Below are 17,118 nucleotides of genomic sequence, written 5' to 3' on the forward strand. Positions count from 1 at the left end.
GTGTCGTTGATACGCAGAGATGCAAGGGCGATTAACGTGCAGTAAAGCCGAAAGTAACTTTTATACAGGAACAAAAATCAAGGACAGAAAAATATTTACAAAAGACCGAGAGGCAACCACACTTTACAAAAAGACTGACTAATGCTACACACAGCTCTGCGAGCGGGCGCATTAATTGACGCTTGAGCTCTTGGCTCTGCTTTCACGACTTCATCTAAGCTGGGGCCTGCCTGTTAGTGCTATCGTATTCAAGCTAGGGATGGCAGAAAAGAACAAAATTGAAACAGTCATAAGGCAGGCATATAAAGCAGCACTGGGGCTACCCTCAGCACCCCTACAGAAAGACCTCTTAAACTGGAGACCTACAATAACTCCAGGGAACTACGCGAGGCATATATAACAACACAGCTAAAGAGGCTCGCCACCACATCCACGGGATGGAAGATTCTGGGTAAATTAGGACTACAATATAGAATCCCGGAAAGAAATGCACAAGTAAAATTGCCTACCGAAGTAAGGAACGCATTAACTAATAAACCACTACCAAACAACATGCACCCTGTTTTTCATGAAGGCAAGAGAAAAGCAAAAGCAAAGGCCCTTGAGTCCAAGTTAGAAGGCTCTGAATGCACTGTTTATGTAGACGCGGCGGAATGCGAAGGAGGCAACTCTTTTGCTATCGTAACGTGAACGACTCGGGTAAAACGTTAATGGCAGGCTCGGTAAAAACAAACTGCTTAGGGACAGCGGAGCAGGCGGCTATCGCCATGGCGCTGGTCTGCACCAAGGCGGTTACCATAATTAGCGACTCCAAATCTGTTATAATCAATTTTGCGAGGGGCATGATCTCTAAAGAGACAGAGCGAATTTTAGGATATGAAGACTGGAACCAAAAAGAGCTGGAATTAATATAGATGCCGGCACACTTGAGGAACACAGAAAACGAGTTGGTTCACAGTAAAGCTCGAGGTTATGTCAGCGGAGCAGTAAGACAGGTTGATTTCCCCAATGTCTCGAGAGATGCACTTATCTAATTTTATGACTACACTAATCACCTTAAACTAGAAAGGCGGATATATCCTCCATCAGACAAGAAACTTGGCAAATGGCAGGAAGTAATCCGGCGTCGACTCCAGACACGTGCCTTCTTCAGCCCATCTAAATAAGTACACATGTACCCAGCACAATATAATCGAAACTGTAAACACTGCGGTGAAATAGCCGGGTATGATCATATATTCTGGAGTTGCAAAAAAGTACCGCCACCGGCAGATCTACTACCAGTCCCTTCTCTAGAGCGGTGGGGGCTATACTGGTCAGCTCAGACACCTTGACACAAGTTCGGGCTACTGAGTGGGTTCATAAGGTCCTACTGGGGAATACTGCGCTACTTGATACACAGAGACAAGTGAAAGACGACGCACGAATGAAGCGCAAACTTACAACTGTTTATTTCTATCAACAAAACACGTATACATATAGCATTCTCGTCAAATCACAAACACATCATTCATGCGTGTGATCACGCACGTTGTCACTTAGATCACAACTCCGCATCTGCGCAGCTATCATATCTACCTCCTCTTTTGTGAGAGCCACAGATGATGTACTGACGCACGTATCTTTTTCTGCTGACTCAATTAAGAAGGCTTGTACGATTTCGCTTTCAATTCTTTCTTTTTGTTTGCCTACAATTTCAGTCCTGTGAATAATGGTTTGCAGGCAGTTTCGCACGGCAAGCAATGTTGCGCAAAATTTCCAAGGTGGCCGATTTTCCCACAGTCATTGTGATGTTCCAGGAGCCTCTTATTAACACATCTTCCCGTTTGTCCGATGTATTGTTTTCCGCACGAAATCGGGATCTTGGAAATGATTTCATCCTGACAAGGTATGAACCTTTTTAATGTGCAATTTCACATTCCTTCCTCTTGCCACGCTTGTCATGCTAAACAACATTCAGCGTTTTATTTTTCATGTTTTCCTTCTAGCTTTAAACAATATTCGGTTTTGTTTGGTTTGGAGGGTTTAACGTCCCAAAGTGACTCAGGCTATGAGAGACGCTGTAGTGGAGGACTCCAGAAATTTTGACCACTTGGGGATTTCGACCACCTGGTGTTCTTTAAAGTGCACTGATATCTCACAGCACGCGGGCGCCTTGCTTTTCGCCGTCATTGAAAAGCGGCCGCCGAGGCCGGGATTCGATCCCGCGCCCTTGGGAACAGTAGTCGAGCGCCGTAACCACTGAGCCACCCCGGCGAGGTTTTTCAGAGCTTGAAAAGCTTGTTATCGCACTAATGGAAATATAACTGCTGAGTTCTCCAAATGCACGCAGGTTGCACCTCTGTATTTGTATGTATCCAAGTTCTTACAGGTCGGTTCGCATGAAGAACATTAGTTAAAGAATTATTTCGCTAGGTGGCTTGTGAAAGCAATCGCTTAACTGTAACCATGGCTTCAATTCAATGTAAAGTTCTCACAAGGGCAGCTGCCCAAGCAATAACTCCGTGCTGGCGTATTCGTTAAGCCCTTTCAGAAAAACTACGCTATAGGAATGCTCTAAAAATTCCAGAAAGCACGGTAAAATTTCCAAATGCCGTTAATCGTATTACCACCTTTATTATGTTAGGATTTCAGTGATGTATCAAGTATCGACGGTACAGTACCGAGTATCTGTATCGAAACTCGATTTTGGTTCTGCAGCTTGTATCGGAATCGGAAATTCACTTTTTCAGGGTAACGAGTATAGGTATCGAAGATGCTTTTTCGGAGTTTCTTGCCCAGTCCTGGGTCGCGACATACCGCATATGGCATACGGAATACACGAATCGCGGCTCTGATCCTTGTAGTGAAGCTTTTCGCTTAAACAATTGTGACGAAGTATGCTATGTCATTTTAGAGCGAATACATTTTTATAGTGCCCAACCCGGAACAATACCACATGCTCTGGCACTTACCTGGCAAATATATGAAAGAACTGCCACGCTGATATAGCCACTTAAGCCACATTCTCTGGAGGTCCGTTCGTTTCACCTGCACTACGTGAACTGGTTCACGTGGTGCTGCACTTCACCATTCGTTTCAGCGATGCAAGATGGCGCCCTCTGCACCACGCCGTTCGTTTCAAAAAGTGCAGACGTCGTGCAGGTCGAGTTCACGAAAAGTTCAGCAAAACTGTGCACCTCCTCAGCGGTCAGTGTCGAAAGAGTGCAGCTGCAGCTGCCGCATGAAAGCAGACGACAGCTTGCTCAGCGACAGCTTGATGGCTTGCGTGTTGTGATAAACAGTGAAGCGACCCTTATTACGCTCGTCAACGAGAACGGTGCCTGTGTTTGCCAAAGAAACGACGACGCGTACTTCAAACCATGTCTACTAAGTAAGCACGTGCATGCGTTATATGGTTCATGCTGACTTCAATCGTGATCGAAGTTTGTTTGCGCTTCGTTCCAGCTGCCGCATGGTGCGCGCATAGACATACATCGATCGAGGCTGGTTCGTGTCAACGCTTGCGATATGTGCTGTTTGAAAATTGATCTTATTCGGCATGTTGGCGCCGGTTGATGTGAGTGGCTGTATAATTCACAGATAGCTGACCATATGCAGTCGGCTTTTGCATATATATGCATCGCATGTTCATGAATGAATGAATTCTATCGCCGGAGCTAATCATCCCAAACATGAAGATTTTCAAGTATATCACATCGCATATCGTCTTGTGCAAATGCATATATATGTACCTTTTGCCGCAGCCGGCGATCGAAGCGCACATGGCCATGATTGAAATATATAATCAGCATGCATCACAGCGCATGCGTATGTCTACGTCTTGAGTATGCGTAGCCGATACCTTGGCGAACTCGATCGTGTTCTCGTTGACAAGTACCGTTTATTACAAAGAAAGGGCCAAAAGCATCGCGGCTGGATAATGTCAAAACTTCGTTGTCATGTGCTATTTGAAAATTCATCAAGTTAACCGGATCGTTGGCGTCGGCTGACGCGATGTTGCACACAGCCGGCCGCAGCTTGTTGGCGACGCCAAGGCTAGCAGACGGCCCGGCCTGCACTCTACCATTCGTTTGTAAGTAGCTGGTGCCGAAGCTGCACCTGAACTGCTGGAACTGGTGCTGCACGCTTGCGGCACCACCGCAGAACTTTACGGAACTGATGCAAAGAGTGCAGCTGAATCGAACAGACCTTGGGACTGTAACCAAAATCGGAGGGCATCGAGGGCATCGAGGCAACCTCTCGACAGGCAAGAAGCGCAGCCCGGCGACGTTAGAGCGCACTCGTTCCCGCTTGGTCCTCATAGCTGACGACAGATGGGTGACGTCACATCCTTGAAGTCATCCTAATTGAGTGAAAACTATTTAGTCTATTTCTATAGGGCCATTTGTTTAAGCTACACCAGATACACCAGTGCAGCAAAAATCCATTGCAGGCATAGGCGATTTTCTGCACTGGTGTAGCTGGTGCAGGTTAAACAAACGACCCTAATATATGCTCTGTGGTGCGGTATTCGAGGAAGCGCCAAATGAAAGGCGCCACACTGCACAGGGAGGAAACGCCTGGCGGGGTCAGCGTTGTATATGCGTGAATCGCCTGGTGTCGTCACCATCAGTCAAGATGTTATGACCGGATGTGATGTCATGATGACGTTGCATTTGGTTCATGCATGACTTCACGGCTGATGACGTCACCACGTGACGGCTATAACCATTACTATTGGTTAGTGATAGTTAACCATGACTTGCACTTTCTGAGTACTAGTAAAGTGTTCGCTAGACATAGTTACGATGACCTCCCAATGCATGGGTTCCTATGGGCATCTGCAACGCCGGCAGAGCTTGGCGAGGGGGCTGCGCAGCTGGCCTCGGCTGTGACGTCATAGGTCGCGGCATACCGCATACGGCATACGGCATACCCGAAGCTCGGCTCTGACCCTCGTAGTGAAGCTTTTAGCTTCAAAACCCCGCATGATGCTAACTGCGGACCCCTTCCGCCTCTGTTGGCCGTTGCCTAGCGCAGCTCCATCCTCGGTGACCAACTCCGAGCCGTCCATCAGGCCCTCGAGGCGACGACGAGGCAATACCTCGACGCCCCACGTGGGAGACCTAAGGCTCTATCGGCGAAACCTCTGCAGGACTAAGAATAAAGTTGTTACCTACCAACCAAACATCGATAAATGTACATTGTATAAAGACCGACAGTCTTCTGAAAAACTAGTTACCCGCTGGCTTCTCGTAATCGCTAAAGTTTCACCTGTTGTCCGACATGTTGCCAGGCAGGCTACACTTCCTCTTAAGTACTGTCGCTTAAATGATACAAACTTTTAAGTAGAAGGTAGTTTTCACAACCACGATAATTGAACCGCGCGTAGCAGCAGACGACCAAAATGCGTTATCTGCTCACACAAGTCGCGTTCGCCGACACCGATGTCGTCCGCACTCGAATAGAGCCTCGTCTGCACCGCCGTCTGCTATAGTGTCGCTTTCCTTCCCTCGTCATGGCGCCTCGCAAGTGATTTTTTATTTAGGTTTCCCTAGGGTGCACACCTTGAACGACTGTTAATAATATGCAGATTCAGTGCACATGGGATCATATCAGGCTACAAGAGAAGCTTGCACGATTCAGCGAAGTGAACAGTGGATAGCAAGCCTATCGGCGGTATGTACGGCTTCACAACACATATTTGTAGCGGCGGTTTAAAATTAGATTGGCTCCGGACTGACGTAGTATACTTTGTCACGCATTTCTTAACTTGAGTGAACGTTTACCGACCGGTAACATCTGCTTGTGCTCTGTGAAACGAGAAAATCGTTGAAGGAAGTTTTGTTCACGTGTTTTTATGGGTTGCTGTCCCAACTCGCACCCCCATACGCTTCGGTAGGTCACCGCCGCCTGCGACGGGGGCTAGCCTGCCACTGAATTTTTATCTGTTGTAGGCCGTCATTGTACCCGCCACCGCTTCGGTGGTGCTTGACGACGGCTGTTGTTGCGGCGCGTCTTTCTCTCCCTCTTCTTTTCTCTTTCTTGACAATTTTCTCTTCTGTCCGCACGAGGCAGTGATGGTGGTGACAAACATTTGTTTGTACAAGGAGGTGTTTGGACCGAGGCCCTATTACCCCAGTCTCTCAGAAATCTAGGTGGAGCTCCTATTCCGGAGCCCCAATGGCGTCTAACGCCGCTTGCGTCCTGGCGACCAAGGTCCGCTGGGACTGTAGGTCATGGCAGCTGAGCAGCGCCGCCTCCCAGGCCTCCCTAGAAGGATGGGTAATGAAGGATTGGGAACGGTGGGGATTAGATGGACAGGCCCAGACCATGTGAAAAACGTCCGAGAAGGTCGCTCCACACGGGCTGCAGCCCCCTTCAAAGTTTGTATTGAACTACTTGAAGACTTCCGGGCACAGCATTGTGTTTGTAAAATTTTGAAAATTGGAGCCTTTCGTCCGCTCTCCGGAGACCTTTACAAGGTTCCGGAAAGCGGCGATGGCTGTCCTTATATTATGCAGTAATGTCTTTGAATGTAATAAAACATTGAGTGGGCTCGAAGTAGACTTCCGGAGCAAGTTTGAGTGCCCGGGGAGAGAGCGCGCGGGCCACCTTATTATCTAACTCATTGCCCAGGAGTCCCTGATGGCCGGGAGCCCAGATGAGATTGCAATTTTGGGGGTCGTCGCTGGACCCACAGCAATTTCGTAAGATGCGCTTGGCTAGAGGAGGTGTCCAACCCAGCCCATAATTCCGACAGGCCCCGTTGGAGTCGGTAATGATGTGTTTTACTTATGGGAGACAGAGGGCGAGCGCAATCGCGATTTCCTCCGCGTATGTTGTGTTGTGGGCCTGGAACGTGAGTCCTGCCACTGTGTTGGTGTTGTGGAACACTTCCGCGGTGAACCACCTCTCACGGTAGGGACCGGCAATGTCCACGTAGTATACATGATGTCTACCATAATGCCACTCCAGTGCTTCAGCACGCCCCTGGCGACGGCCATTGTGATAAGAGTGTGACACGTGGCGGGGAATGGGTGTGACCTTGAGGGCGCGTCTCCAGGGTTCTGGCGCTCGTACCCGTTCCTCAAAGGTGGTGGTGCATTGGAGTTGTAGTCGGTCAAGACTGCGGCGGCCGCATGGCGTTTGTGATACTCGCGTGTATATTGACTGAAAAGATGAGCCTTTCGGAGTTCCCGATAAGTGTTGACCATCCCAAGGTCCAAAAACGCTGGTTGGATGTGGCAATGGGGAGGCCAAGAGCCCGTTTGATAACTTTGCGATCTATGACCTCGAGTTGGTCCTCGTCATGTTTGCGCATGTAATGAATGTAACTCGTACCGAATGCATGTGCCAGCCGCAAGGCATCTTTACTTCGTAACCCCCCCCCGCTTATTGGAGACCAGGAGGACCATACGGCCCACCTGGTCGGCATACATGCGAAGTTTTGTTAGTGTTGTGTCCGGTCTGCGTTGTTAGTGAATAAAGAGACCAAGAATGCGGATCTCCTTGTCTTCTCTAATCGCACCCGAAGGAAATGTAAGGTGAATTGATATGTCGTCCCGAGGGGAGGGACGGATGTGGACAAATTCTGTTTTGGTGGGGGCACATTGCAGACCACAGTATGCAGCGTAAGCATCCACCACCTCCGCTGCCTGTTGTAGGCATGTTTCCATGTGTCCAAAACTACCTTCGGTTGCCCAGATAGAGATATCATCTGCATATATGGCATATCGGATGCCAGGCATAGAGCTTAATTTTGCGGGAAGGTTTTTCATTGCAAGGTTGAAGAGGACAGGAGACAACACTGCGCCTTGTGGTTTACCCCGGGATCCGATGGTATAGGGTCCATGTTCCGTGTCTTGAATTCGAATGTAGGTGTGTCGACCCGTGAGAAATTGTTATATGTATCGATACGTATTCTGACCACAGTTGGTATCTTGGAGATGATTTAGTATCACTTCTTGTTTGACGTTATCAAAGGCTTCTTTCAAATCTAAGGCCAGGACTACCTTGTCATTGTGAGGGAGTTCTTTAGGCTCTAATATGTCATGATCAATTTGTAGAAGGATATCTTGTGTGAATTTCTGTGGTCGGAAACCAAACATAGTGTCCGCAAAAGTGTGATGTGTTTCAAGGTAAGTGGACAACTTGTCTCGCACCATAGTCTCCATCAATTTGCCGACACAAGATGTGAGGGAGATAGGGCGCAGGTTTTCCACATCAGTTGGCTTGCCTGCCTTAGGAATAAATGTCACTAGGGCTGTCTTCCAATCCTGGGAGAGAGAAATCTCTCGCAGCCAAATTTGGTTGGTAAATTCAAGAAGGGTACGATACGCTGCATCCGGAAGGTTCGCGAGAAATTTGACGGTAACCTTGTCCGGCCCGGGGCAGTACCGCGCTTCATTTTGGCTAGGGCCTCCTTCAAATCATGGAGCTGGCACGGGGAATCCAGCTCCAGATTTACTTGGCCTGCATATGAGCATTGGGAAAGATGAGGGTCTACTATGGTACAAAATATCTATCACGCAGTGTTCGGGCCAACTGTGTTGCAGTACCGGGAAAGTTATGACGCGGTGGAGATGCCGCGTCGTTTCCGCACGTGTTTGAGAGGGGTCTATAAGTGCACAAAACAAACGCCACGTATTACGACCTGACATAGGGCGCGCAGCAGTGTTACATCGATCCACCCAGTTAGTGTCGGCTAACTGAGCGGCATAGTCGGCAGCCTTTTGGGTGAGTTCAGCGATGCGGTGTCTGAGTTTCTGGTTGTGTTTCTGTTTTTTCCATCGTTTGGTGAGACTGCGGCGGGCCTCCCAAAGATGGAGAAGATGGTTGTCTACTTCTGGGGTGGAGTCGGTGAGTTGGATGTGTTGTTCGTTAGTGCGGAGAGTTGTCATTAGAGAGGTCACCCACTCGTGATATCCCGAGCGGACAATGTCGACAGAGGGAAGTGTCGCGCGGAACTTCGTCCAATCGGGAATATGCGCTCTTTGTTTGGGGCGTTTAAGGGCCGTGCGTATGTAGTGGCATTATTAATACAGTGGTCACTGCCCAGTGTCTTGCGTATTAAGCCAGTCGGCGTGCTTAATATTGCGGGTAAGAGTCAAATTAGGGCATGTATCTCTGGTTACCGAGTTGCCCATGCGAGTGGGATTGGGCGGATCGGTGTGGATGGTAAGACCGAGGGTCGAAATTAGTTCCGCCAATTTTCTTTCTCGGGTTCCTCTCTAAGGTAGCCCCATTGCCGACAGGGAGCATTGAAATCTCCTACAATGAGTAGGGGGTCACGTCCAGCCACGCGCATTGCTTCTGTAAAGAGCTTGGAAAAAGTTAAATCTTTTAGTTTGGGGGGACAGTATATATTCAGCACATGGATCGATGGGTCTTTGCTTCGCAAAGGTAAGACTGTGACCATGACATAGGAGTATTCGGGAATCGATGGAAGGGTGACCGCTTGTGCTGTGTAGTCTTTGTGGACCAGGATGCAGGTTTGCGTGTCCTTCTGGAAAGTCTGATAGTAAGTTTGGCGTTGGCTCCTGGCTCCTGAAGGGCAACCAGAGCCACGAGGAACTCAAATGTTTCAAGGTAAAGACGAAGGTGCTCTCGCTTCTGCCGGCCATTGAAACCTCTGCAATTCCACTGGGTTAGTGAGAAGGGATGTGTTTGTATGGATGATCGGGATCCAGGATTGGGGGCCATGATCAGAGCTTGAGGGGGTGAAGGATGCCACTGTGTTAAAAAGGCTCGATCCGCTGGTGCCCGACCCCTCGCGGATGGCGCGTTCCTCGTTATCAATTGTCAATGCGACGAGAGAATTTTGCGGGACGCGCGGGAAGCTTACGGGGTCCTGCGCGTTTAGAGAGACGTGGTTGTTCGAGCATCCTTTCTGGGTTGAACTTGTTACCGAACGCGTGATGCGGGCAGGTATGCTTTCCATCTGAGCGGTAATGACAGCTTTTATGATTTGAGAAAGTTGGGAAGCAATGTTTTCGATAGCAGCCACTCGGGCCTCCAGGGCATGAGAGTGCGCTTGTTTGGGGCGAGGGGTCCCATTCAGTTATGTTATCGTCATCCTCCGTAAGGGAGGGCCTAGAGGAGGCGTTTTGAGTGGCCAGGGCGTTCAGTCTGGCTTCGAGCTTTTCATTCTGTGCCCGGAGAAGAGCAAGCTCACGTCTAAGCTCAGCTAAGAGGGGAGAAGGGGGCAGTGGAGGTGGCTCAGCTACAGATCCAGTAGCAGGCCCGTGCATTTTTTTTTCTTCCTGCAGCCACAACAACAACCCATACGCTTCGCGGGCGTGTGAAAACATTAACCCTTGGTATTGAGATTTCATACCTTTACGGTATGTTTTAGGATGTTCATGGTTGCTCTATGCCAAAAACCTACACGATAGGTGCCGTGTGAAATTAGAAAACTCTCTTGAAATTTTTCCCTTCCATGTATACCTATGGGCGCTAAGCATACTTTTCACCCCAGTCTGTTGCGGCGTCGCGAGCGCACCCTCTGTAAACACGGTGTTGGCCTATACTGTAGTCCATACCTATACCAAACTTTGCTGGAGTGGACGCGGCACTCGTCAAGTGAAGCCGGCCGCCAACATCTTGCCAGTGGAAAAAAGCGCGCTCGACGCTGGCTCGCGCTGCTGCTTTCGCGCGCTGTTTGAGCGCAAGTTGACGCCGCGGGCATGTAAACACCAACGGTTTGATAATGATTGCTCTTGCGTTGCCTACGGATGGGCAAACAAGCCTTACATTGCACCTGTAAGTACACGAAAACGTGTTCAATTAAGCCCTATGCGCGCTTTGCCGAGCGGTGCAAACTGATGCGGTAGATGTGTGCAACAAATAGAATCATGAAAGTACTGACAGGTTTCCAAAATATACCGCGCTGCAGAGCCTGTGGGAGCGGGCCGTTTGCCGTGAAAGGTGGCATGCAAAAGATGGAGATCGCCTGTGCTCCGTACACTTCGCGCCCGAGTGCTTTGACCGCACCGGAAAGACCACGCGGCTGCGCGCGGGAAGTGTGCTTTCTGTGTTTCCTGCGTTTCCGCAGCATCTGCAGAAACCCATGAGTATTACTGCAGAATGTTAAACCATGACACGCTCGACAAAGTTATTCGCCTTTCTCACGTGAAGTGTGTTCGTGGCATTATTACGGATATCAAAATCTAGAGTCGACGGGGCTTTTGTCGGATAGTAGATGGAAGCAAATGGAAGGAAACGTCTGAACTTGTTGTCTTTAGTATTTTTTTTTGTTCCAGTCTCGTACTGCAGAATTGTGTTTGTGGATAAACGTTGTGCCGTGAGCTCTATTTTTCTGCTGCGTTTTTCAGCTAGAAGATGCTATGATTGCATGGTAACAGTCAAGCCGGATATAAAGATAAAGTTATGAAGCACTAAGCTCGTAGTAGGAAAGGACACCCATTTGCTTTCGCAGCTACACTTTGTTCTTATTTGAGTCTCTTTTAAGTCCTGTGTGCTTCCTCAGAGAAAAAGTGTTTTCAGAAACTGGAACAGCACATCCTTGACTTCGATCCGCTTGGCAATCTACAATTTGTGCAAAAAAATCGCTGAAGAATACGTGAAAGTGAGGATTCACGACAAGACGAAGAACGAAACCGGGAACCGATCTAGAATAAAATGAACCCGGTTCTGTCAAGGGCGGTCGTCTTCAAATACCAGTAGTGTGCCTCTCGCCATTGTTTTTACTGTGCGTCTGAGTTATTAAGCTTTTCTCCTCAATATTTGTGCAGGTTAACTGCCTTCTACAAGCCACTTGGCTGCTGATGATGAAAAAAAATTGGCAGTAGCTTAGCTTGGTTAAGCCTGGTAATTGCGAAAGCAATAGCTATGGCTATGCCTAGGTTTAGCTGGTGGTGTAGCTGGTTGTGGTGCTTGTGGTTATGCTTATAGTTATGCAGCGATTCACTCTGGCCACGGCATATGGTTCAACTATTGTTTATTGCGGGGTGCTATTTGGTTATCTAATCTATGTATAACTAGTAGCGAGGCAAGGAGTGCCGTGGCTGCAACGATATACTTGGTTGTGGGTGAGGTTAAGGCAGAATGTACAACTGCTGCCGGCTGCAACGGCATTCTTTACGCCAGCAGAAATGAAAGCATCCCTGGAGACTGCGTTGGTTCCACCTGCCGCTAGGCCACCTCCTATAGTATCGAACGTTGCACCCCCGGCGGTAGCTGCGGTAGGAGCGGGAGTTAGGCCGCGATTGGTAGCTACTGCCTCGCGAGTTGACGGCGCGAGTTAGGGCCCCTGTTTTTGCGGCAGATGGGATGACGTCACTCCGGCTGTAGTGCTCCCTCACGGAGGGAGCGGGAGTTAGACCGCGTTTGGTAGCTACCGCCTCGCGAGATGACGGCGCGAGTTGGTGCCCGTTTTTGCGCAGCTGTGCTTGGCAGCGCGCCAAAGGTCACGCTAAATGCCAATGGTAGCTACCGCCTAGCTACGCGAAGGGCTGAAAAGTGAAAGTAGTATTGCTTTCGAAATAAAAAGAACACTGCAGAACCTGCATTGGAGTAGTGCAAAAGTACGGATGCTGCTGCTGGTTGCTTCTTGCTGCTTAATTCACTTCTTGTTTACTCATCTTAGGTTTTTGTATAGTGGATGAAACAGCGTGAAAAGACGAAACACACAAGCAGAGAAGCACAACAGACGAGCGCTGCTTCTCTGCTTGTTTGTTTCGTCCTTTTGTGCTGTTCCATCCACTATGCAATTGTACCAACTCGCCCAACTGTCCATCCTGCTTGAATGTTAGTCTTTTGTACTTTCAAATTGCGCGACAATCCCTTCTTATGCCCTATTACGGCCCTACATTCGGTTTATTGACGTCACATCTTTGACGTCACAATAATTAACTTTTTGTTTACCCGGCTTCGGTATCAAATTACGTTTGCCGTCTTTCACTGTTGTGGGAGGCGGTCTCTGTCCCATACGACGCACGTGTATTTCGTACATTATCGTTTGATACCAAAGCCAAGCAAACCCCCGAATCTAGAGAGCTGACGACCAATCTCTCCAACATCATGTATAGGGAAATTGATGAAGCGTGTAGTCCAAACACGACTAACGCTTTTCATGGTGCTTAACGACCTGTGGCCACACGAAACGTTGGATTCCGGCCCGGCCTGCGCACTCAGGACGTAATGATTCGCTTGAGGCACGACATCATAGAAAGCGAAACCAGGGACGCGAGGGTACTACTAGGTACTTGACAAAGGCGTTCAATAATGTAAAACACGCGGCGATTCTTTCTGGCCTCCAAGAATTGGGGGTCGGAGAGAAACATACGACTACGTAAAAGATTTCCTGCCGGGTAGAACGATAAAGTTTCAGGACATTGGATCTTCTACCGTCAAACTAGGTAGCAAGGGTACGCCGCAATGTTCGGTGCAGTCCCCGTTTCTCTTTAATGTTGCCATGCGAAACCTCCCGGAAGATCTGAGGAAGGTGGAAAACTTAAAATGCAGCATGTACACGGTCGACGTCAACCTGTGGGCCACCCAGGGGAGTGACGCGAGCATCGAGGAGCGCTTGCAGGTGGCGGCGGACACCGTGGTGTCTTACGTGGCCGAAATGGGCCTCTCGTGCTCTCCGCAAAAATCGGAACTGTTTATCTACAACGCGAAGGCGCTCAAGTGGAAACGCCAGATAAACATCAACATAACAATAGACGGCCAAACATTGCCTAAAGTAGAAAAAATTGGGATCGTTGGGCTGTATCTACAAGCAGATGGGTACAACGATACAAACTAACACAGGCTTACATCACTAGCCGCTTATGTTACGCCACACCATTCCTAAACATCAGATCAGAAGAAAAGCAGAGAATAGACGCACTCATCAGATGATGCGCGAAGAGGGCTCAGGGACTACCCAACTCGACTTCGACTGAACGCCTCCTTTGGACTGAACTAGCGGATTGGACTGAACTAGCGGAGGCTGTGCGCAGGGCGCAACTAGAAAGATTGAACAGAACCACCACGGGCAGAGCCATCCTCAGCTGGGTCGTACGGCAGTCAGATAGAGCAACAAGCGACAAAGTGGACATTCCACGAGTGTCGCGAATATTAATAATGCCCCGCGCCCCTACCTAAAAACAGGCACCCTACGTACAAGAAGAAGAGCAGACAAAAGAGGGCCGAGACGTTTGCAAAGAAATCGGGGAAAATGAAGCCGGGGGAGGTCGCCTACGTGGACGCGGTTAGCGGGAAGTCGGGGGCGGCGGTGGCTGCGGTCGTCAATGGCCGCGGCGTACCCGCCGCCGCCGCGTCCGTTAGAAGCCGAAATGTAGACACGGCTGAAGAAGTTGCGATAGCACTCGCTTGCGTTGGAATGGAAGCCAGCTTAGCTATTAGTGACAGCAAAACGGCTGTCTGGAACTTTGGAAAAGGGAGGGTCTCGAAGGAGGCAGCCAAAATTTTAGAGAAAGAAAAACTTGAAAGAAGGATTCGAATTTTTTGGACCCCCGCGCACGAGTCCGTCCCCGGCAACGAGGCGGCGCACGAGCTAGCCCGAGCTCTCTACTTCCGGGCAGCCGTAGAGCCGCGTGATTGCGATGGGAGGGACGAGAGGCTGCAAACGTATAAGGAAATCTTAGAACACTGCACACTGAGCAGAAGGTCCCTTCCACCACCGGGCATAACGGTAAATAACAAGGAGGCTGTGGCTTGGCGGCGCCTGCAAGTTGGGAATTTTACAAGTCCCGTCTGGCTTTTCCACATGCAAGTGGAGGAAACACCGGACGACAAATGCGACACCTGCAGAGAAAGGGATACTCTGGATCATATTGCTACGACGGGGTAAGACGTCGGAGCGCTGCACAACAAGACGATAGGGCAGGGAGCTCTGCTGGTTAACGGCAGCGCGTCCGGCACGGGCACGAGAGTCTCCTCGTCTTTCTCAACGTCCTTTTTCCTTTCTTCTATATGTGCTTTTCCTCTTCCTCAGGATTGCTACATTTCCCCCCGGGACAGCCGAAGCCTCTCTGGGCGAGGAAGTTAGTCGTTCCCACGGGATCGGCATGGCTTCATCCGGGCGACATGAGCGAGTTCCGTTGTAGCTGAGCGACGACCAGATGCGGTCATGCGTGTGATTTTGTGATTCAGGTCACTGATGCGGTCGAGGACAACGTAGCGGCCAGCGTAATGCGCCAACATTTTCTGGGCTAAACCAGGTTTCCGGACAGGTCGCCAAAGCCACACTAAGTCTCCAGGTGCGTAAGACACATGGCGATACTGTCTGTCGTACCAAGCTTTGGAACGGTCTTGCGAAGCCAGAATCCGCAAAGGGGCATGACGGCGAGCTTTTTCGGCCCGACAAAGAGTTTCGGCGATGCAAGGTTTGTCATGGACGGAATAGGAAAGAATGGTGTCGAGGGAATACCGAGGATCACGGGCATAGAGAAGAAAAAACGGGCTGTAGCCGGTCGTCTCATGTGTTGCAGTGTTGAAGGCAAACGTTATAAACGGCAGTATTGCATCCCAGTTCTTGTGGTTTGATGCAATGTGCATTGAGAGCATGTTGACGAGTGTGCGGTTGGTGCGCTCCGTCAAACCGTTGGTTTGATGGCGGTATGGTGTGGAGTGTCGAAAATGTGACGAGCACAAAGGGAGAAGCTCTTCCACAATATCTGCTGTAAACTGCCGACCTCGATCACTGATGATCACTCGCGGAGGTCCATGGCGCAAGATGACGGAACGGAGCAAGAACATGGACACGTGGTGAGTGGTGGCTGAAGGAAGAGCGGCCGTTTCGCAGTAGCGGGTGAGATAGTCGGCACAAACCAGGATCAAGCGATTTCCATCGGAAGATTTGGGGAGGGGACCCAAAAGGTCGATTCCAACTTTATCAAATGCACCATGTGGTGGAGTCACAGGATGCAGCAGGCCCTGTGGCGTGGACGTAGGCCGTTCGTGCCGTTAGCACTCCGTGCAGCTCGCCCCATATCGCTCAGTCGTCTGGCGCATCTTCGGCCAATAAAACCAGTCGCGGGCACGGTGGAGGGTCCGTGCAGATCCCAGGTGACCGGAAGTGGGGTCGTCATGCATGGCACGCAGGATGCATGGGCGGTAACTCTCGGGAACCACAAGTAGAAAATTCGTGCCGGTGCTGGAATAAGCCTTTTTTGTACAGAAGGCCATCACGGAGACAGAATGGGCTGGTAGCTGTGGAATCGCGCGCCGCCGCAAGCAGTGGCTCGAGGCTTATGTCGGTCTCTTGCGCAGTCCGCAGAGCCGAGGCGTCAGGAAACTCGGGAACAGCGGAGGAGATGTAGTGATCGAAGTCAGCAGAGTCACATTCGGTCGTGGGACGGGGGAGACGTGATAGGCAGTCTGTATCGACATGTTTGCGGTCACTCTTGTACGAGACAGTGAAGTCGTATTCCTACAGATAAAGGGCCCAGCGTGCCAGACGACCAGATGGATCACAAAGGTCGACGAGCCAACAGAGAGCATGATGGTCCGTCACAATCGTGAAATGGCGTCAATATAGGTAGCACTGAAACCGCTGAACAACGAAAACTACAGCGAGACACTCTTGCTCCGTACCAGTGTAGTTACGCTCAGGTTTGCTGAGACAACGGCTTGCATACGCAATTACGTGCTCGCCGGTTGGCAAATGTTGCACAAGCACAGCGCCAACACCGATCCCACTTGCATCAGTGTGAACTTCTATCGGAGCGGAGAGGTTGAAGTGCCGTATAGTATGGGATGTGACGTAAGCAGAAACTTCAGCTGGTGGAAAGACGCGTCACTATCTGAGGTCCAGTCGAAAGGGACGTCCTTTTGTAGAACGGACGCCAGAGGGTAAGCGACGTCGGCAAACCTTGGGATGAATCCCCGAAAGTAGGAGCACAGCCCCAGAAAACTGCGGAGCTCCTTTTGATTCTGTGGTCTTTCGAATGCTGCAACTGCTGCAGTCTTCTGTGTATCTGGCCGAACTCCATCGCGCTTGACGAGATGTCCGAGTACCAGCGCTTCACGCTCGCCAAAACCGCACTTTTTAGAATTCAGGACAAGGCCAGCCTTTTGCAGGCAATCTAAAACAATAGCGAGTCGCGTGTTATGTTGAGTAAAAGTCCGGCCAAAAATAACAACGTCGTCTAAATAGCACAT

Source organism: Amblyomma maculatum, chromosome 2 (genome assembly GCF_055883805.1).
Source record: "Amblyomma maculatum isolate TAMU_Amacu chromosome 2, ASM5588380v1, whole genome shotgun sequence".
NCBI classification, from domain to species: Eukaryota; Metazoa; Arthropoda; class Arachnida; order Ixodida; family Ixodidae; genus Amblyomma; species Amblyomma maculatum.